This window comes from Saccostrea cucullata, unplaced genomic scaffold (genome assembly GCF_032062105.1).
Source record: "Saccostrea cucullata isolate Sc308-1 unplaced genomic scaffold, CSIRO_AGI_Scuc_v1 ctg760, whole genome shotgun sequence".
NCBI lineage: Eukaryota > Metazoa > Mollusca > Bivalvia > Ostreida > Ostreidae > Saccostrea > Saccostrea cuccullata.
Genome location: NW_026920159.1, coordinates 55,445 through 80,088, shown reverse-complemented (window position 1 = coordinate 80,088; position 24,644 = coordinate 55,445). Strand labels below are relative to the sequence as shown.

Below are 24,644 nucleotides of genomic sequence, written 5' to 3'. Positions count from 1 at the left end.
ACCTGGATAGCTCAGTGGTTAGAGCACCTGACTAAAAATACAGGGGTCCCGGGTTCGATTCCCGGTCCAGACATATGTTTTTATTATACATGTGTATATGTATTTACGAATTTTCAATGAATGTTTACTCATTCCTCGTTTCCATACTACACTGATCTAATTAATTTGGAAAAATAAATTGTAGTCAAACAATTTCCCATCAAAGACTCCCCCACCCCCCTCTTTTGGAATAATTCAAAATTCCATTCACCCAGGGATGAGATCTACAAAGTTAAGTTAAATTTGGCCAATTGGTTCTGAAGATGAAGTTGAAGATGTGAAAAGTTTACATACAGACGGAGGGTGGACAACAAGTGATCAGAATAGCTCATTTGAGCTTTCAGCTCAGGTGAGCTAAAACGTTTAAAAAGTATATGTAAAATTATCATGGTCTAATCAAGATTTCTTTAAAATCACAAAAGAAACTGACAATGTCCAATTTATTTTATAGGCCTAATTAAAGTAATTATACTTCCTTGTCCTAAATTGTAGTCTATCATCATGATCATAACACAGGAGTCTGAAGTTTTTATCGTCCAAAAAAAAAAAAAAAAAAAAAAAAAAAAAAAAAAAAATCCGGAAAAAAATTTTCCTACCCTTAACTAAAAAAAACCCAAGGATGGCAACGTGTTTTGGGGGGACCCACCTAAACAAATAGATCTGGGCTTGGCCAGAAAAATCTGGCAACTAATTCAGTTTCCGGAGCGTTTTTGTTATTTATTCAATGTGAAAAATTTAATCTGCTTGACGACTACGGGCCGTTCCTAGCCCTTTTTCCACTTTGACAGCTCATCCTGGACTCCATGCCACTAAACCGGAAGAGAATCTCGCAGTGTATATTTGACGTTTATAAAAACTTGTTCAAATTAAATAAAATAAATAATTGTTCAACGTAATTTTATTCAGTTATTTTAAATATATTTAACAGAACTTTTAAAAGTTATTTATTTTTTTTCTTACTTGTACGACGATGTGTACCAGGGACAGATAATTCAGTTTTTACAAGCGCCAAATTTAAATCACTGAATAGCCATGTCGACAAAGAGCCAAACAGTTAGACTAAGCGCCCTTATAAAGCATTATTTTGTTTGAAAAATATATCTTTTTATTGATCACGTATGGTAACATAAAATTGTACATGAAGTTTTACATGCATTTTTTTTGGTTCTTTTCTTCAATTACGTCATATATTCACCTCGGAGTTCACTTCCGGTTTAGTGGCATGGAGTCCAGGATGAGCTGTCAAACTGGAAAACAGGCCATGAACAGCCCGTAGTCGTCAAGCAGATTTGATTTCTTAACTTGAATAAATAGGACAAACACTCCGGATACTAAATTAGTTGCGAGATTTTTCCGACCAAGCCCAGATCTATTTGTTTAGGTGGGTCCCCCCAAAACACGTTGCCATCCTGGGGTTTTTTTAGTTAAGGGTAGGAAAATTTTTTTCCGGATTTTTTTTTTTTTTTTTTTTTTTTTGACGATTAAAACTTCAGACTCCTGTGATCATAATCAAAAATGAAACCGAAATGGGAAAAAAAGATTACCAATTACTACTTTCATGTAGCCGATAAAATATTGCTTTCTTCCATCTACCATGAATTTGTAGGTTTTTATACCCGATCGATTTTAGGCTGATATGTACTCAATCTTCTCTTTTCAACCACGCCTGCTTGGTTTGGGCCCCTTAGAGTACATTTTGTATTTCGATCCCGATGTTTAATCGGGTGTTGCTTAAACGCGGAATGGAAAACGGAAAATTTATGTCAAACGAATAACATAGATTCGATATATAAATCAGATATAATAGCAATATTCTTGATGCAAAAGTCATACCTAATAAAATATATTGTAAACTATTATATATATTCATGAATCATACACACCCGCCGCTCAGAACTGTTGTACACAGCCAGGCGCGTAGCCAGCATGGAAAGGAAGTGTACGCAGAAAACGGTCGGGGTCTGGGGCCGCCCTGAGACCCCCATGCAGTGGGTCCAGCGCGAAGCCCTGGTTTGGGACCCAGGGGCAAAGCCCCCGAAAGCTTCTGGATCTACGCAATTTTCAGTCATTTTCTCGCAAAAAAAATCACTATAATATCACTTTTCTCGAGCAAACACTTACTGTTGAAGCGAAAGATCTATAAAATACATACTAACTAGACTCAAGGTCCTGAGTATTCATCTGAGCTTTTCAAACAATTTTTTTTAAAGAAAGTTCATTTCTAAAAGAGATATTACTTGAAATAGGGAGAAGGAAAAAGAAATTACTAGTATGTACATGCATAATATATTTATCATAGGCATCAGAACCCGGGGCGGGGGGGGGGGGGGGGGCTCCCCCCAGCCACCCATCCCTAGTTACACACATACTTTTTTTTGAAAAGGGAGCAATGGTATAGGCAATAGATTTTGGAGCGTACATTTATAGGCTTAGCCCACCCCCCTCCCCACTTTCAACAGGAACGTCGCAGATTAAGCCAAGGAAGGTGAAGTACGTGGTAGTGTCTGGAACAATTTGAAAGGAGTTTGACACCACCACCCCCACCACCCCCCTTCCCCACGAAGGAGGAATTTCATGTTTGGGCAAAAGAAATATTTTACTTTTTTGGCTGGTCAAGTTTTATGTACGTTGGATTTTTTTTTCTCTTCCACTTAACCTCCCCACCCTTCCGACTCCAATGTTTGTAAAGATAAATATACTGCAGTAACTGGTTTTTGTCATTCAGATTATGCAAGCAGTTATGATTAGCAAATCCAGGAATCTTGAAAGGGGCAGGGACAGTTTGGGTTTGGGTAGGGGACCAGAACCACATAAAAATATCAAATTAAATTTAAAACTTGTTTATATTTTGGACAAAAAAAGGGGAGCAGGCCTTTTGCAACTTGTCAAACCTTTCCGATAGTGTTGTCACGATGATCGATTAATAATCGATGATTGGTCGGCTGTCGATTTTAGACAATCGATTGGAGATTTTAACAATCGATTAATCGGTTAATCGATTAATCGGTATATTTCAGCACATATCTTTTTAATAGTTTTCTGACTTTTATTTCAAGAACAGGCTCTTGTTATCAAAATTTACATCTTTCAATGCATGTTGTCATTTACTACCTATTTTAAAATACATGTACTTAAAATCTTTTCAAAATAAATCATAAGATTATGATAGGCCTATTTGTATTTCTAAACGGAAGAAAATAAACTACTTTTCAGTATTTGGGGGAATTCACTTTTCATATCATGCGTAATCACAAGGATTTGCAATATCAAATGTATTATTATAGTTTAAAAAATGAATTCCATATATATTTTAGATGATCATGTAAATTAAAACCTGATCAGTCAATGCTTATGTTTCCCAGGCCAGGTAATTAATAATCATGCAAAAATCTGTATTACTGAAATTGTTAATCAAACTGTTTTTAGAATTTCGATCTGTACAATGCACCTTTACTTACATTATTATGTTCCCCAAACGAAGTTTGGGAACATACTGTTTTTACTTTTTCTGAATTTTTTCTTTGTTCTCCGGTACTTTTTTGTCCGCGAGTGTTCTCGTAAACTACTCATCCGATCTAGGTGAAACCTTTTTAGAGTCACTAGGTATGTTATGTAGATGTGCCGAACGAATGTCATTTTGCATGTTTTGCGCGCGCGTGCGTGAATGTGCGCGCACGTGTAACGCGTGAAATGACCAATATAATAGATTTAGCCGTAACTTTTTAAATATTGGATGAAATGCTTTGAAACTCATAATATAAGGATATAATAGTAGTATAGACATGATGACATGGTCAAAATAGCAAGATCTCACGCGCATGCAGGTGCCCTTCGCTGCGATTGGCTGAAACTAAAAGTCTAAATATCTATTTTGTTTTCCGACAAAATCCTTTGAAATTTTGAACATAACCTTACATTATGAAGATCTACAGCATGATATATAAAAATAATCATAAACGCACGCACATGCACGTGTGCTGCAATCTGATTGGCTAAAACTTCAAATGCCTACAACTTTCTTGGTTCTCAATATTACAGGGTGAAATTTCAAATATGAATAAATAAAATGATTACCTACATTATACTACTATTAAAAGTAAATGCATGGACGTGCATGCACATGCGACCGCACACAATGTATTAAAAGGCAGTGTACTTGAGTGTTAGATGTTCATGCAGAATTAAGAACTTCTAAATGTCAAGACATGTAACATACTGAAGCATGCAGATTTTTTTACCCTTGACCTTGAAACTTAGGTCAAGGTCACGGGTAACTTGAATAAAATGTTGATATTAGCTATTTGCCAAAATCACCTTGACCTATGAACTTGAAATCGACCTTACATATTGTTTTTACTTTTCCTGAATTTTTTCTTTGTTCTCCGGTACTTTTTTGTCCGCGAGTGTTCTCGTAAACTACTCATCCGATCTAGGTGAAACCTTTTTAGGGTCACTAGGTATGTTATGTAGATGTGCCGAACGAATGTCAATTTGCGCGCGCGTGCGTGCATGTGCGCGCACGTGTAACGCGTGAAATGACCAATATAACAGATTTAGCCGTAACTTTTTAAATGTTGGATGAAATGCTTTGAAACTCATAATATAAGGATATAATAGTAGTATAGACATGATGACATGGTCAAAATAGCAAGATCTCACGCGCATGCAGGTGCCCTTCGCTGCGATTGGCTGAAACTAAAAGTCTAAATATCTATTTTGTTTTCCGACAAAATCCTTTGAAATTTTGAACATAACCTTACATTATGAAGATCTACAGCATGATATATAAAAATAATCATAAACGCACGCACATGCACGTGTGCTGCAATCTGATTGGCTAAAACTTCAAATGCCTACAACTTTCTTGGTTCTCAATAATACAGGGTGAAATTTCAAATATGAATAGATATAATGATTACCTACATTATACTACTATTAAAAGTAAATGCATGGACGTGCATGCACATGCGACCGCACACAATGTATTAAAAGGCAGTGTACTTGAGTGTTAGATATTCATGCAGAATTAAGAACTTCTAAATGTCAAGACATGTAACATACTGAAGCATGCAGATCTTTTTACCCTTGACCTTGAAACTTAGGTCAAGGTCACTGGTAACCTAAATAAAATGTTGATATTAGCTTTTTGCCAAAATCACCTTGACCTATGAACTTGAAATCGACCTTAAACTTTGTCCTTGACCCAAGGCTAAAAAGAAACATGAAGTACACGCACATGTATCTAGAAACACCTTTCAGAGTTTATTTCGGTTGACAGGTTAGAAGTTAAGGAGGTGGTGGTTTTTAATGACCTTGACCTTTCATCCAAATGTCACAATCAATCTTGAGTTCTTGGAATAAGATACAAGATTCAACTCCAACGTTAAATAGGTTAAGAATAAAAATTCCCTCCCCCCCCCCACACACACAAACAAATCAAATTAATGGCAACGTAGAAAATCACTGTTAAACTCAAATATCACCTCGGACCCACATAAAATTTCAGGAAAACTGCAGAAAAGAGCTCCAGAAAAGTGTATTAAAATATTTCAAGTGAGTTTCCAAAGTATATAGAAATTATTAATTTATACAGAAAAAATTACAAATCCTGTCGTGTTTAAAATTAAAGTGCAGATGACCAAAGTTGGCATATAAGCCATTTATAGCCTATTTATTCAGATGTCGTTAATAGCATTCAATTCTACTGATTTGAAATAATATTATTGTACCAAGCATCCTTTGTTTAATTTACCTTTGAAATTTATTTGAATTTTTTTTTAGAATTACGCAATCCCCAGAAATACCGATTTTCGGTATATTAAAAATCAATATACATGTACGTTCCTTCGTAAAATAATCAGATATTTGCATTCATGAAAAAAATATTAATAAGAAGGTGTTAAACAATATTGGTCACATTAGCTGCCACGAATGTCTTTTTAAACATCTCTTGTAAAACCCAGAGAGTAGCCCCCTATGCATTGGAAAAAAATGAATAGTTCCGGTCAAAAAACCTTTATATATTTATTTACAAAGTATATAAAATTTACCAGGCACAGGTATCAGAGTTGTCAAAATGGCCTGAGAGGAAATATTCAAAAAAATTCTGAACAGAAAGGAAAATCCCTTTTCCATGTATGGAACTACTATTGAATAAGTTCATTTTGATTGGTTAGGTATTGACATGATACTCTTAGTCGACTTTAAGTTAACCCTGCCTTGTTCCTGGAATAAAACCAACTTTGAGCCCGAGGTTAAAATAAGTAGAAAAATAAAATGTGTATCGATATATTAAAAAAATGACATATGCTTGAAAAATGGTATATTTATGTATGTTTTTTTTTCTTTGATTCGCGGGATAGAAAGATATATATGTTAATCGCTTAATCAACAAGCCATAATCATCTTGCATATACATGTACATGTACGTGTGCGCGCATGCAAAACGTTAAACAATATTTATTTGATATCATTGCAACTTTTATATTCTTAAATGAAATCCTGGGATACTTAGCATATTTATAAAAGGTCTAAGAGGAATAAGGCACGATAAGGGACATGGGGAGCGTTTGGGGAACATCTGTAACGGTCCCCGTTACAATTAGCACTAGTTTAAAAATAAAATTCTAAATTTTATATTTAATGTAATGCCTTTTTTATGCAAAGGGTTACCGATTCGATTATTGGCCGATGATCAGTTGGTTAGGGCCAACCGATGCCACCGATTAATCGATTCTGATTTTCAACCAATTTGACAACACTACTTAATTTCCGATGAGATTGAAATTGAAACTCACCCCATCCCACACACACAAACATTGCATACAGACAAACTTTAACTTCATTGAATGTAAAGATGCTTCATTTAATCTACCACAGGAAAGTTTTCGAAATTTATTTATCCAGAATTTAAATACTAGTTTATAGAAAACGGACCCATTTATTAAATTTTAAGTTTTAATATATTTTTCATGAATTAAGATTTTAAATTAATTTTTGTGTGAAATGCTATTAAAATATTTCATTCGTGATATTATACAGAAAAAAATTAACATCAAATCTGTGTCCAAGTACCTTTAATTAATGTCTCTTAAATTATAATGTATAGTGGGGTATTTTTGTGTCCCAGCGTTTATTTTGGGGTTTGATGATTAGTTCCTATTGCAAACATGTTGAATAAGTGTACTAAATATAAATTGTGACAAAAATGTCCAATAAGCCCCGCGGGTTGAATATCGGGGGGGGGGAGCGGGGGGGGGGGGGGGATCCAGTCCACAAGTACCTGTGATGTAGTTCAAAGTGCTTGCGACATCCAACAGAGGTGTAGTCACCAACTTAAAAGTTGGCGGGGGCCCAACTCCAGAAATTCTTAATTTGACAAGCAAAAAAAAAATTAAAAAGGAAAAGTTCCCCCAACTCGAAAATACACCAGAACTATATAATGTGTAGATCTCAATGAGTGGTACTGTAATTTACAACATAGTCCGTCAGAACAATAGTGTGTAGGTCTCAATGAGTGGTACTGTAATTTACAACATAGTACATCTGAACTATAGTGTGTAGATCTCAATGAGTGGTACTGTAATTTACAACATAGTCCATCAGAACTATAGTGTGTAGGTCTCAATGAGTGGTACTGTAATTTAAAAGATAGTTCCTCAGAACTTTTGTGTAGATCTTAATGATTTGTACTTTTATTTACAACATTTATAGTCAATCAGAACTATAGTGCAGATATATTAATGAGTGGTGCTGCAACTTACTAAAAGGCCTATCAGAATCTTGAGTGTTTGAGAGCTGTTTCACTTTACAAAATTAGAAAGTCAGAACCTTAGGTTTTTGCTAAGTATTACCGTGATTTACCACAGAGGCCAATTAAAATGGGTGCATATCATTACCGCAACATTTTCAAAATTTTCATTGCCGCTACAAAAAAACTTACGTTACCGCTACATAAACAAGAGGTCCATGGGCCCACATCGCTCACCTGAGCACAGTGGCTATGAAAAAGGAGAATTGGTTTAAACATGAAAAGCTTAAATCCAAAAGTAGTCCCAAGACCAATCATGGCTTTGCTATTCTTTAGAAGAAGATGTTTAAAGAAGTTTTCTACCTATTTTTATGTAAAACTTTGGTTGGCCATTTTAACTCGGCCCCTACCCGCAGGGTCATGATTTGAACAAACCTAAATCTACGTTACCAGAGGATGAAACCATATAAATATGATCAAATATGGCTTTGCTATTCTTGAAAAGAAGATTTTTAAAGAATATTCCTATATATTTCTATGTAAAACTTTGGTCGGCTATTTTGGCCTCACCCTTTCCCTGGGGGTAATGATTTGCACAAACTTGAATCTACACTACCTGAGGATGCTTCCATAAAAATATGATCAATTATGGCTTTGCTATTCTTGAGAAGAAGATTTTTAAATAATTTTCCAATATATTTCTAGGTAAAACTTTGGTCAGCTATTTTGGCCCCACCCTTCCCCTGGGGGTCATGATTTGAACAAACTTGAATCTACACTACCTGAGGATGTTTCCATTTAAATATGATCAAATACAGCTTTGCTATTCTTGAGAAAAAGATTTTTAAAGCATTTTTCTATATATTTCTATGTAACACTTTGGTCGGCCATTTTAACTCGGCCCCTACCCCGCAGGGTCATGATTTGAACAAACCTAAATCTACATTACCAGAGGATGCTTCCATATAAATATTATCAAATATGGCTTTGCTATTCTTGAAAAGAAGATTTTTAAAGAATATTCCTATATATTTCTATGTAAAACTTTGGTCGGCTATTTTGGCCCCACCCTACCCCTGGGGGTAATGATTTGCAAAAACTTGAATCTACACTACCTGAGGATGCTTCCATATAAATATGATCAAATACGGCTTTGCTATTCTTGAGAAGAAGATTTTTAAAGAATTTTTCTATATATTTCTAGGCAAAACTTTGGTCAGCTATTTTGGCCCCACCCTTCCCCTGGGGTCATGATTTGAACAAACTTGAATCTACACTACCTGAGGATGCTTCCATATAAATTCTTGAGAAGAAGATTTTTAAAGATTTTTTCCTATATATTTCTATGTAAAACTTTGGTTGGCCATTTTGGCCCTGCCCTACCCCCGGTGGTCACGATTTGATAAAAACTTGAATCTACACTACCTGGGAATGTTTCCCCATACGTTTCATCTTTCATGGCACAGTGGTTCTTGAGAAGAAGATTTTTAAAACATACCACCAAATTTTCATTAATTCCCAATTATCTCCCGTTGAATGAGGGCATGGCCTTTCATTTGAACAAACTTGAACAAAATGTAGCGGTAATGAGTTGAAATTTTTGGCAATGTAGCAGTAATGTTGACCTCCCATTTGAATCTCACCGAGTGACAAATCATCAGGATTTATTCAAGTTAACATAGGCGAATAAAATTACAAATAAATTTTTCCAAACGAATTAGGAATGTCAGGCTCTGCTGATACATCAATAAAATCACTGTTTAATTTTTTTTTTAAATTCATAGATTTATTTGATAAAATAAAATTATCATCTTAGAAATATTCATTAAACAAACAAGAAATCAAATAATTCCCTTTTATTCCGTAAACATGTAAAACAAATACTGGAATCGTAGAGCAAAAATTTTTTAAACTCATGAATCAAAATACATTTTAAATGATTTTACATGATTTCTGAAATCACTTTTATGCAATTGCACATTTAGGTCATCAATGGTATATATACATTTCAAATAGCATTTTAATAGCAGTGTTTAAAACAAGTCGAAAGAATGAAATACACAATGAAATATATATGATCAAGAATTTTTTTTTAAACATTATTTAGTAAAACAAATAATAGCTCCCTCTTTTTTAACATCTACGAAAGAAAAAATATATATATCTCAATTTATATTTTTGGTAGTTTTTAGGTGTAAGCATTTTAATCACTTAAAATCCACTTAATTTTCTCTTATTTTCATGTTTGATTCTCCTTTAATTTTAATGGAGACCATAATTAATTGAAAATGAATATACATTACATTACTAAACTACATAAATATATAAAGTTTATTGATGGCTACTTCTATTTCTAACATTTTTTTTATTCATGGCACAATTAGTTAAAATTAAATATACACAGCTTAGAATACAAAAATTTATGCATCACACAATTTAAAAATTATTAACAATTAAAAACAGCATAAAAATCTCCATGGAATGTGGGAAAAAAAGCTCTAAAATTACAAGCACTTGAAAACTTTCGAAAAAGATTGGAATGTATTAAATGTTAAGCTGCAATTCAAAACCAATTGAAACACAACTTAATACATGAGAATGCCCAGCATCCTCCAAGCCTGCACTTCACTAACACATGTATAAACTGTAAAAAACGCTGAGAAAGAAGTTCACTTAACCTATTTGTATTGAAAATTAATGATCTTTACAATAAAATGTCCCCCGTCTAGGCCAGAAAAAAGTCAAGACACCATGTACCCCCCCCCAATTTTTTACTGTTACCAAGCAACCAGTGTTTAAAATACCTTACTGAATTTGTTTTCAGGAGCATATCGTGACCAATAACATATTAATAAATTTGTAGTTTTAAAGTTAAATCGACAATATAAAAATTACCATATGTACCCAAAACACTACTAATCTACTTAATATTTGATTTTTTGTATGCACTTCACTGACGTTGTTAATGTACATACATGCATATGAGATAGGTTAAATTCTTACTAATATTTACAATAACATGGGATAAAACACTTCTTATTCATGAAAATTTACTTAGCACAGGGCGTGTTTTTTGTGTAGCAATATCAAAAGAGTAGCACTTTAACCTACACATAATTCAAATGACATACTGGGTATTCCTAATAAAATCTATATGTAAAGCTCATTTAAGCCATTATGAATAAGTATCAAACTTTACTACAAAATTACATTTTCATCAATAATTTATGGAGTACTTTTCAAAAGCTGTATAAATTTATGATATTTTCTAAGCAGTATGAAATATTACTTTTAAGTATAACTTCCACAAAACAGAATTTTATGAATTTGTAAAGAAACCTTACATAATAATATAAACTTTTCAAGTTCTACTTCAATCTTAATACAACATAAAAACCTGTACAATTTCAAATACCAACTTTGTATTAGTGTTGGATCAACTTCAAAAGGGTGAACAAGGGTTTCTACATTTTAAATATAGACCTCTATAATGGAATGACTTTCCAAATTAAAGCAAAAAACAAAATTAATGAAATAATTTTCTGTCAACATAAAAGCAATATAAAGTGTACAATGTACTTAAAATTTTTACAGGGTCCTCCATTATTTGAAATTTTACTGTGTTGCAGGGATACTTCACGGAATTTCGCGAACAAATTCGCAACTGAATCACAATTCATTATAATTACAAAATATAACAAGCACTCGCTCATTTAAAAATCGCTAATTCGCGAATGGTATGATCGTACATACTGATAAAAGGAAAAAAAACGTTCTGAAAAGCAGAGGTAATTCTGACTGATAGTAGAACTACTTAACATTTTTGAAAGTAAATTAGCCGTGTTTACTTATCAGGTTTCTTGATCGAGTTACTGGATTACAAAAAAAGAATTTAAGAACAGTAAAATATTTAAAAGAAATTCCTTGAATATGCTTAAATTTCAAAATTTTCGGCAATTTATTTACATCAATTAATGATTTCGGTAGGATGTTATGTTTGACTTACAGTGCCTACATTATTCTAGAACGGTGGCTCTATAGGAAAGAAATATTCAAATATTTTTCATAAATGATACAATGTACAATGTATTTTATTTGTCTTTGTTCCGTCATTCGTAAAGTCCAGCGGGAGTCTAGGAGATAATGGATTGATAACTCAAAGTAAAGACCTAGTAATTAAGTGTTATAACTATTTCAAAGACGGTATGTTTGTTTGTTCAAAGTTTCAGTAAGGGAGAATCTGTGTGTTTAGATTTTCTAATTATCACAACTCTTACTGTGTCGGCAAATGTTTTACTGTGTCGCATGCATAAAATTTGAATTGTTACTGTGTCGGAGAAAATTTAACTGTGTTGGGAGCAACACAGTTAAACAGCTTATGGAGAACCCTGTTTTTACCTCTAAAATGTATATTATTACATTTTCAAAAATTGCATAACAAATGCATGATATGTAATGTATAGAATTGATATGTATGAAAAATAGATGTGAGAAAAAAATCATACAGGTGCTCAAAAACAATATTTGAATAAATATGTTGCACTTTATTCATGTATATGTAGACTTATGGAAAACTTACACTATTAAGTATACAATATTATGGTTAATACAGGTGATGAATATTCATTTATACAACAGTAAATACATTATGAATTAACATACACTATTAAGTATACAATATTAGGGTTTATATACACGATTTCAAAAATTCGCGCACTCAAGTTACTTCCCTTTACTATGACGTCAGACGAGGAAACTCGAATCGCTTACATCATAAACCTAAAGCGAAAGAGTTATCAATTTGATATCACAGGCCCAAACTTTACTTATTTTTCTTTTAATAAAAAATAATATAGCCCTTACCTAGTGTTTATTAGTAGGTATAGGGGTATATATTATTCCTTATTAAAAGAAAAATAAGTAACGTCAGGTGCCTGCGATAGTTATCACATGTTCATTATATCTTTTCTTTTTCACCTGATTTCGGTATCATAATTGTACTAATAGAACCATTTATTGTTATTGATGCTTTTAACATTTTTTAAAAATACAATTAATCTCATTTATAATTACATGTATGAATTAGCGGAATCGTTGCGCTGGTCAGGTACACAGAATCATTTTCTTTCGTATGTACATCATGTACATTGTACACGTGTATACCATATAACCCCCCCCCCCCTTCAAAAAATATTTTTAAAGAAAACTTGTAACCTTTTCAACAGTTTTTTTTATATATGTTATAAATATATTTCCTAACAATTTCGCATGTTCTGAAATCATTGTGTGGGAAAAGGTTTCCGGAAGAAGAACTGTCATTTGCTTCTACTCCAGCCACCAGTCTTCGAAATGAGATCTATCTTTCACTTTCACTTTTTCTGCATTGTTTATACTTTTACTTGTCACATGCATTGAATATTCAAATATTGCAAAATATGAAGAGATCAGGGTCTGGATCACTTACTTTGAATGTTGTACCTGTTGTTAAAGCCCATATATACTTAGTTACTTACCCAACTGAACAGGCGTGATATAGTTTCCGACTTTAATTTTTTTTTTACATAGACACTCCGATATTTCAGCGATTATTCCAGCTCAGTTTTCTAACACATTTCATGTTTAATAGATACATGTAACACAGATGCGGGATATTGTTCATCTAAAGTTATAATATTGAACAACAGGGGCATGCAGCTATCATTGTCCGTTATAGCTCTGCCGACACCCGCGATTAATCCATGACTTATTTTAAAGATATTAATTAAAAGATATCTTGTAGGAATAACTTTTGAATTTTTTTTATTTCATCAATCGAGTGGCTTGCGTGATAATTTGCATAAAAATCTGACAGCTGTTCCTTATATTTACATGCTCTTGAATGGACGCTTATCCACGTGCTACAGGTCCCGCTTCAGTCTCAATCTGACCACGTCCCGCCCGCACGTGTTTTTTTTTAAACCGCACCTATCGATGAACTAGTGCATTCATGAAGAATTAAATAGAGGATATTCAATGTTTTGTAGATGAATATGGAAGTTTATTTATTTCACGAGTGCCAGTGGGACAGGATTTTTTAAAAATATTTCCACGAGTGTGAAGCACGAGTGAAAATGTAAAAAAAAAAAAAAAATCCTGTCTCACGAGTTTATTTCGAAAATGTAATCGTATTAAATTCTAGAAACAGACTATCTATTAAGATCATTGATGTAAAGTTCCGTGATAAGTTTCAGTTCTTTTTAAAATCTGAATTAAATAGATTATGAGCGACAGGTAATGCACGAAGTGATTTGATATCTTTTTATATAGGATAAAAATCTTTTTAAACATTCATTGCATTCTCTTTAATTGGAACTATTTACGGCTGAGAATCCATCTCGAAATTGTAAATTTTATTAATGAACGACATGAAGATTTGCAGTTGAATTCGTTTTTCAACATTTTACATTATTTCCTTGTCGAATACATACGCGTACAGTAGGCCTAACTAGTTACCAAACCATGTGTGTATGTTAAATAATTGAGACTTAGAATTGAAATCAATCATTTAGCCTAATTTAAAGTCAAGATGTTATAACGGTATACTTTTAAGTGATATTGAAAAAATCTTAATTGGTCAATGTGTTGTTGTAGAATGACTGACGTATTTATCATTGTTTACATAACAGTGAGCGCAAAAATGAAAGTAGATACATGTATTAAACCTTACATGCCCATTGATTATCAAGACAACATCTTCATCATCGTTGCAAACCACGGCCAACATGTACGCTCCTCTCCCATTCTGGCCGTGGTTCAATGAGGAGAGAATTCTTCGTAGCTCATTAAAATATTGACCAATGCGAGTAAAGCATAGTCGGATGATGAACTTTATCACGACCTCCCTATATCCAATCGCAGTAAAGGAAACATTTCTTGGATACTGTTGACGTCAGTTGTTGATTTCGATTGCGATGGAAACAAAACTTTGCACTGAATGAATATGACGTCACAATAGAGAGGCTTGAATATTCAAGAATACGACACTTTTTGTGGTCAAGCAGCCACGGGTAGGAGAGAGCTATATAAGCGGACTCCGGACCGTGGCTTGAGACGATGCATCTTCATTTAATTCATGTACAGTACAACGGATGTAAATTTAATAATGCAAGTTTTCTAACACAAAATTGTTTCCATTTAAGTACTTACGTTCAACTATGTTTTGAATCTTGTGCATTGTACCATGTGTGAATCTTACGTTTATCCTCATTTGACGTCATCAATACATAAGGTAGATAACTCTCCCGCAAGAGGGCGCGACTTTTTGGAATCGTGTATACAGGTAATGAATATTCATTTATACAACAGTAAATCCATTGTGAATTAACATACACTATTAAGTATACAATATTAGGGTTTATATACAAGTAATGAATATTCATTTATACAACAGTAAATACATTATGAATAAAACCTATCCTAATTCAGCACATAGAACACATTTAAAAATCATATTTTAAGTACAAAAAAAATATAACACTAAAAAAAAACAAAAAAAAAATTAAATGCAGATAAATTTGTTCACACTAAACTGCAATCAGCCAAAAATGAAAGAACATCCTGCATCAAATGGAGACTCACAACCACGAGATGGAGTTATGAAATTTATAAATGTATTTTTTTATTATGTGTGGTTACTATGGATGATTACTATGTGTGGTAACTATGTGTGGCTACTATGGCTGGTTACTACGGGTGACGCTATACGATGCTCTCATTCCCCACCGCATTGTTCTGACCCTGCTGAAGTCGACTCTGCTGTTCTGTTAATCGCGTCAGCACGTCCCACGAGGAATTATGGGATAGCTCGCTGCCGACAGAAGGACTAGGATGGGCAGCTGGTGTCGTCCCCAGTGGAGAAGGATTAACTGCCAGGGGTACACCACCTGATGTGAGGGGATATTGTTAGTAAACACAGAGCTAGTCACTGACCCTGTCTCTAAGGCTTCCCCACTGTTCTGTTTGTCCGTCATCTCACACAACATTTCCCAGTTTGACTTTTTCCTGGGAATAGGTGCAGGCTGAGACACAGTTTGACTGTATTGTCAACAGGCGGAGGCGGCCCCACAACTAGAGATCCCTGACCGTTAACAACATAAGGAGGTGGCTGGGACGGCACTGCACCGGGTGGTTGATGCTGCAGAGGTAAGGTGGCGTAACCTGGTGGTAGTCCATAGGGTACCACATACGGCTGACCCTGAGGCCCCATGGGATAAACCACCATTCCAGGCGACACTGCTGTCAGTTCCTGTGGAGCCTCCACTGTGTCTTCTGCAGCGGGAGCCTCTTTCTGAGATTTGGACTTCTTCATTTGTGCTTTGGTAGGAGCCTCACTTTCAAATGCTACTGCCGATTGGAATTTCCTGGGCTTTGGTTTCGGTTTTGGCTTTGGGTTTTCTGAACTTTCTTTCAGTGATTCCCGACTCTTTGATTTTTCCCATTTTTCATTTTTAAGTTCATCACCTGTGTCAGAATCGTTACCTCTTGACTTACTGCGACTCCTGTGTTTTTTATTTGTAGTTTGCGTTCCTGTTGCAGACAGACTTTTTGAGCGACGTTTTCTCTGCACCATCCTCTTTGAATGGACGATAACCAATTTGTCGTCCCCGACGATAACCGATTGGTCGTCCCCGGTCTGTGTTGCTGTCTCCCTCAATGTTTGTGTTGCTCTGGTTGCTTTTTCGCTGCGTCTTCCATTAGAATTCAAATCTCCCAGCGATTTAAACATTCTGTCATTTTCATGCCGAGATATCGGCTGCACATGGCCATCAGAGTCATCGTCATAATCCGCGGGTGAATGACCCCGTGACCTTTGACCTCTTGGTCTGCGGTAATAGTCAATGTCATCATGAGCAAAGGTTGACCCAGAAACTTCAAGGTTCTTCAAGGTTCTTTGAATTTCTCATAGAGGTCTAATTAAAAGTTAATTTTTTTATCCCGTAAGAAAAGCTTTATAGATTCCAATGTTTATTAACATGATATGAAATTAGAATTGATTTATGGAGCTTTGCAAAGAACATTGAAGCACATTGAGAGGCTTATAATGAAAATTGTTGCATGAAAATATTTTATTTTCAAGCTTCATTTAAAAACTTTTTTAAATTAAATAATAAATTAAAGAGTTGTTCTTCCTGGCTGAGGGTCGAAGTCCCTTTAAGCGTCGATGTTCGAATCTTATCTAGTGTTACCGTATTTACCACATAAGCCAATCAGAACGTCAGATATTCACTGAGTGTTACTGTAATTTACAACATAGACCATCAGAACTATTGTGTGTAGGTCTTACTGAGTGGTACTGTACTTTACAACTTAGTCAATCAGAACTATAGAGTAGGTATCAATGAGTGGTACTGTTACAGTAATTTACAACAAAGTCCATAAGAACTACAGTGTGTACGTCTGAATAAGTGGTACTGTAATATAAAACATAGTCCATCAGAACTTAAGTGTGTAAATCTCAATGAGTGGTACTGTAATTTACAACATAGTCAATCAGAACTATAGTGTGTATGTCTCAATGGGTGATACTGTAATTTACAACATAGTCCATCAGAACTATAGTGTGTAGATCTCATTGAGTGATACTGTAATTTACAACATAGTCCATCAGAACTATAGTGTGTAGATCTCTATAAGTGGTATTGTAATTTACAACATAGTCCATCAGAACTATAGTGTATAGATCTCAATGAGTGGTGCTGTAATTGCGTAGACCCTGCGGTCCACGCAGTAAATATATAAGCGGAGTTAAACAGGATGCCATGGGCTTACGACAAGCTACGCATGCGCGAGAATGCTGGAGAGTTTGCAATCGCATTATCTCGGGTCTTTCCGTCAGACGCGGGTATGTTAAGGCAGCACACGGACCAGAATTCGGCGAATTAAGACTTTTTTATAATTATGTAACACCAATAAATCGGAAAAGTCAAGCATAAAACTTTTGTTATAAATATGCATTCTACAGACTTCAATTTGACTTATTCTACATGAAGCACTTCACCCCGACGTCATCACGTGACGTCTATAATTAGAAAATATGCCTTAATGAAAAAGTGAAAAGTTCAACACTACCCCGGGGATAATTAATTTCAATTTGTAATAATAATTATGTAAAAACATCTCTGTGCCATGAAAAGTGCTGCTAGAATCCTACTGTCCTATCACAGAAATAATTATTCAACACTTTCTGACGAAACCTTCCCAAAATTTTTTCATTTTGTTCATAACATTGAAAAAATGCATTAATTCCCGAAAACCATACGATTCTAGCAGCACTTTTCAAAAACAAGAGAATAAGAACTTTAGATAGACACAAAAATTAACTTTCAAAGTGTGCGGGGTAGTGATGAACTTTTGCATCTTATTTGTTACGAACGACAGAGGAAAGGCTGATCGGCAAGTAAACACCCTCCCTGCTTTAATTCTACGAAGAAATTGTTGAAGTATATTACCATATCTTATTCATAAGCTTTAAATATTCCCACATGAATCACACATGATCTTCATTCTAAATGCTTTTAAACTCCGATTCCTTGTGTTTGTTTACATGAATTTTCGTTACGTTTCACTTTCACTTTGCTACTGCATGATCAACAGTTATGACGTCACGGGTTTGGTATTTAACTCCTGTGATAACTACAGAGACCCAGAAACGACACAATTCTGTTTGTATAATGCATCTGCATATTTTGATTAATTTTTACGACCTCAAATCAATCTTAGATATCGATTATAAGAAATTGTTATCTCTAAACTTCACGTCATATAGCTTACTATGACGTCATATCATGTAGGCAAGTTGAATATTTGGTTGTAACCTTAACCTACCTGCGGAGGTCGGAAAAACAACAAAGCCAGTCGGAAGGGCCCGAGAATGTTGATTGGGAGAGTTTGCCCTCTTCCTAAGACAGCTCACCCGCGAATTCGCCCTATTCGAGAATATACCTTGTTCATTGGCAAATTTCGCTTTTTAACCTGCATATCGTATTCATTTATTTAATTCTATGGCAGATGCATTTTAAAAGTAGGAAGAACTTGACTATATCAGCATTTGTTTTGTGCATCACGGCTCCCAAAATAATTCGATATACAGCAATCCAAGTATAGCGCGATACATGCCTGTAGCAAGAGTTTTCTACATTGAGGAAAGGGGGGGGGTGAAAAAAAATCTTACAAAAATATAGCCCATAATTTTTAAAAATGACAAAACTATATAGGCCAATCGTAGATAACATCTAACAATTTTGCTATTAAAGTACTGTCAGTCAAAAAAGGCAGATCATAATAGAAACTGTGATCAAACTTACATGAATATTCACTAAACCTAGAAATTCGGTTAGAAACACATGCATATGGTCCACGTATTGTAGTCCTTTTTTAAAGGACAGATTCTTGTTTACAACATAGTCCACCAGAACTATACTGTGTAGGTCTTAATATGTGGTATTGTAATTAACAACATTGTCTGTCAGAACTATAGTGTCTGGATCGCAATGAGTGTGTAATTTACAACAAAGTCCACAGGAACTATAATGTGTAGATATCAATGAGTTGCAGTGTAATTTTGAACATAGGCCGTCAGAACTATAGTGTGTAGGTGTCAATGAATGGTACTGTAATTTGCAACAAAGTCCATCAGAACTATAGTGTGTAGGTCTCAGAGTTCTTGTTAATATTCACTTTAAAAAAAAAATTATTGTGTTTTGTTTATATACTCACCGTCAATGAAAACTCTCTAATTTTAGGGACCTCAGTACATTTCATGATCTGCACACAAAAAGGCGTTCGATTTGCTTTATATTTTTCCTTAGGTTGAAAGTATATGCATCTTCCTAATGTTCATTCCCAACAAAACAGAATTGTAAAGTATCAGAATTCGGGAATTTATAATAATTCCACATCAACACGACAAACATGAACAATTTGTAAATAAATAAAATTATACGGAAACACATTTCACACACCAGATAGGGATTGTTTATCGTATCTAATTATGCGTCATTAATTACTTTCACATTCATCTTGTGCATAAAATCAAATTTATTTATGAATGTATAAATAATGTAATGATAAAAATGTCTAAAATTTTGGCTAAAAGAACCCTCTTTCTTCTTGTTTAAAAATCTTTTCTTTTTTATTTATCATTCGAACATATTTGCAGAATATGTCTTCAACATTTTAGCAGAGACAGTGATAGTTTCAGAAATATAGCGTTTGAGAGAACATAACTGTTGATCGTTTAATTTCGCTGAGTCATCAATATTTTTCCATTTCTTGGCGACTTAAAAGGAGGGGGGGGGGGCTAAAGGCTTCTTGATTACCTCTGACAAAACAACTTCGACTGTGTTCTACATGTGTCCAAGAGACCTCTCTTTGAATGTCAAGGTCGGTTAAACTCGGTCATATATTTTTTTAATCGTAGGGAAGATTTATTCATCAAATAAAAATCATATACATTGTAGGTAAACAAAAAGCAACCTGTTATTTTCTAACACAATATACGACTACAAGTAACTAGAATTCATGTTTATTTTTTAAACACATTTTTTCATTATAGATGAGTATTAAGAAAAGTTATTGCCATGAGTAATACGTATATCATAGATAAAATAACTAAAAGAAAACTGTGACATATTTTCTAGAACCAATCAGATATTACGTTGTATTAGCATATTATAATGAGGCATAAGATAGCGATATAAAAAGAAATATAGAAGGTAAAGAGGTAAAATTTACCCTGTCTATCAAATAGTATAATAAAGAAAGGAAGTGGCTACGATTTTTATGAAATTTTAATGTCCGATGAGGAATTGTATTCCCAAAAAGTAAGACAAGAGTTTTCAAGGCAATTGATCATTCCATTATTTCAGTTTGTTCATTAATATGTTCATAAACAATGTATTTTAACTTCATGAAAAGATGTACACATTTGATTTGATTTTTATTTATACCCCCCCCCCCAAAAAAAACCCACACACACAAGAAAATCCTGTTCATATGGCTTCTCGCTCTCAATTTTCACACAAATGCATAAAATAAAGGTAAAATAGTATATCTTGTATCGATTAAAATGCGACGAAAAAATTAACGGTGTCTTTGAATAAAAATTTCATGCTAAATCGACATAAAAAAGAAACTCACATTCAATTAGCTATTTTCAAACTGTTTTCTCGTGGGTATTTATTTCATCTTATGTTATTTTCTTCTTTATAAAAACGTTGGTATTCTATTATTGCAGAGATATTCAATTATTACTCGCTTATACTGTACTCTCTAACTGTAAGGAATAAGTTATATTTCACGAAAAAGGGACGCCATACATTTTTCAGTAAAAATACATAACACTTCGTTAGTCGTTTAATTTCTTTAAAGTTTCACATTTTGTGAATATTGCACAAAGTAGAAAATTAAGTATATGGAATACTTTAATGGGAAATAAAGACAAGCGAAGTGTAGTTTTTTGTTTTTAGAAATTATATTGAAAAATAATAACGTCATTGCGTCCTCTTTGGTACCCCAGCTGTGTTTGTCGTGTGATTTTAAACTTATTTGACAACCTTATGAATTAGGTTAAATAAAAATAAATCCACAAGATACTGATGTACAAGTAACAGTTACTGGCATAATGCGCCGTTGCTTTATTTTTTTGTTTTTATAGAAAGTTGCACGGAATACCCGATTTCGCGGATTCAACAATCCCCTAATATCGAGTATTATACGCGATTTCACGGATAATACCAGATTTCGAGTTTTCTCTCCGACCTGTTTAACGGTTGAATGAATTTCTTTCCTCTGCCAAAAGTTGCTTTTTAGCCCTCTTAACAGAAATCAAATTTCTTTTGCATTTTTAATAAAAATTTTAACAATATTTTGGCTTTTCAAGGTTTTGTAGCTGTTAATCATAAGTATTGTACTAAAATGCCAGGGAAAAAAATCTTTCTTTCTTTACCGGATGTGATGCCTATATTTTATCAAATTGATTGATTTTCATTGTTAATGCATGAAATTCTAAAAATAAAGAAAAAAGGAGCTGCAGATGCAAATATACAATATATAACGACTCATCAGGCTCATGTGTTTCAAAAGCATAAATGACAGTTTCTTGACCGGAAGTCCAAGAGTTACTATACTACGCCAAGTTAGAGAAAAATTGACCGCAGTATCTGAACAACGGGCAATAAAAGATGCCCAAGAATATTTATTTTGCTCAGATAAAGACATTGATAAACATAATGCATGGTAGAAATCAGACTACATATATTTTGTATATGGCAGAATAGCATGTTTTGATTAAGTGGTCGGAAGGGGGGGGGTGTTTTATTTAAATGTTATCTGTTAAGAGGGCTAAAAAATTAACTGTCGGTAATGGAATGAAAACCATTCAAGCATTAAATAACTGATTTGGCAAAGTAAAAGATGTCCTTACTTGTTTGGTACATAGATATTTCCCGTATATAATTTTTCCCCCTAAAATTAGATATTTGCGTTTTTATTGACAGTGAGTATATATTTATATTACAATATAATTGATATAATTACACATGAATATTTAGGATCTTCCAAAAATATTATAAATATTTTAATAACTAAGCCGATTTACTACAGATTAAGTGGATGGGACTATTTTTGTCTTATTTTGTACTTGACCCGACCATTTTGACAAAAGATTTTGACATTTATATGACAGGGCTGGATTAAAAGTAAAAACAGTTTTTTTTTTCTAAATACCTATGAAATCATAGGAGGTTAAAAAAAACAAAGTACCTCTAAACAAAATATAATTAAAGCGATTTTTTTTAATCTTAGATTTAAGAGTTTTATGTTTGTTATCAATTAAGAATTATGAATTATTGAAAATGAAAAAAAAAAAAAACCAGTTCAAGCAGAACAACAAATAAATGCCCCCCCCCCCCGCACCTATGGCCGATAATAAGCGATAACTTTTCTAGAGGGTCAAAGTGTGATGACATAAACTAAAGACAGATCAATATTAATGTCTCTAAAGAGACGGTCGATCACAAAATTATCATTACTAGTATCAGGAATAAAATTGTTGGCAAATATCGGAGGGGGAAGAATTGTCCATGAATATTTTGGCAATGTCTTTAATTGACATGTTTTACTTTCTTTCCTGCTTACGGAGTATGAATAATGATTACAAGTACAGCAAAAATCTATTTTTTATCATGTGGAACTTTAAGCACCAGAGACCTGGTATACTGATGTATATCTTTCGTTCGAAATTTCCTAATTTATGAAGAGACATCACCATATATCAGTGAAGGGCTTCAAAGTTAAAATATCTTTATTTGGCACTCAGTGCAACTGAGCAGTGAAGGATTTTAATCGTTTCAACGCCTACTGTGAAAGAGAATTTCAGTTTGTAAGATATACACATGTAATACCTAGGACCCACAATTTTCACTTCAAACTGCAGAGCCCTATGTGAAAAAGAATTTTAGCTACCTTTTTATTGACTTATGTTATCCGAATGAGCTTAGGCTCGAACCCACGGCCGTTCGGTCAAGAAGCGAGCTCTCCACCAAGTGAATAAGTCTAGACAAGCAAGAAGTTGTGATCAAGATGATTGATAGCAACTTATTGTAATTCTGTCATAAGTCTTAGCCATATTATTTATGTTTCATTTTTAACGTTTCTACTCTTTTCTTCGAGCGAATATCGATGCTACTACAACTTTTGATGAAGTCAAAACACATCTAGAGTTATTTCCTTCGGTCACTTTTCATTCTCAACATAATGCATGACAGTCCGACATTATAATCCAAGTGACATTAAAGATGACTAGAGGTACTGTGAGCAATGATACCCCCGCCTCTCATATGAATATAATAGCAGTGTTCATTTTTGCTATCGAAATACTAAAATATAAGTTGGATCAAAAAGTAAAAAAAATGTAGGTGCTCAAGGGCAGTATGCAGTAAAGATTCTCGGAAAGTTTTATCAAATTTCAACTTATGGTATAAGAGGAGAAAAGAAGGAGGTACCCAAAAAAGTAACAAACGGACGTACTATCCGGACAGGACATCCTGATTACTGAATACCCTCCCGTTTTTCAAGCGGGGGATAAAAAAGAAAGCATTTAAATGTACAGGAGTAAGTTTGTCGATCAAATCCAAAGAAGTGGAAAATTCAACTGTCTTCGAGAAATGATTTTATATGTTATTAGAACTTTTATATCAGAATTGAATGGAAAATAGCTAAAAGAATAAGATAAAATTTGTAACTAATGTTAATCTTTCGGATCAATCACACCATAAATCAATTTGTGAGGTATAAATTTAAGAAAAGATACATTTTTCTAATCAAATAAAATTAGCTTTAATTGAACAATTAATATTTTTGTTTCAACAAAGGATGACATGAACAACAATGTTAAAGGTCAAGTATAATATTTTTTGTTAAAATTCATAATTACTCATTATTGTCAGCCTCTGGGGCAATATAAATGACATTCTGAGGACTGTTTATTTTTTTGGTACCAAATTCCATTACTAATCGTCGTTTAAACTTACCTGTGTGACAAGTGGATCATTAATTGTAAATCGCTTATCTCCCTTGTTGCGTGACGTCATCAGAGACAGCATGAAATAGGAAGTGCATGCTTTATTGCCGTGTTTTGAACATTATTGTTTGCGAGATGTTGCCATGTGGGCTTTTAACTGTACCAATCAATCGGAACAAGACATGAGTATATATTTAAATTCTTACGCACCTGAAATTGAGGGAAATATAGAAATTCAATTTAAAAAGAGATGTTTTTGAGCCCAATAAACACGAAACACTATAAATATAAGCGATA

At 33.8% G+C, this 24,644-nt stretch overlaps 1 non-coding gene and 1 pseudogene across 1 annotated transcript; one reads left to right on the top strand and one right to left on the bottom strand.

The window, feature by feature from the left end:
* Trnaf-aaa (transfer RNA phenylalanine (anticodon AAA)) lies at positions 1-73 on the top strand. The gene has a single exon. It is a non-coding gene; the product is annotated as a tRNA-Phe (tRNA).
* Positions 74-15,250: 15,177 nt separating this feature from the next.
* Positions 15,251-24,417, bottom strand: LOC134244351 (uncharacterized; annotated as a pseudogene).
* Positions 24,418-24,644: the final 227 nt, after the last annotated feature.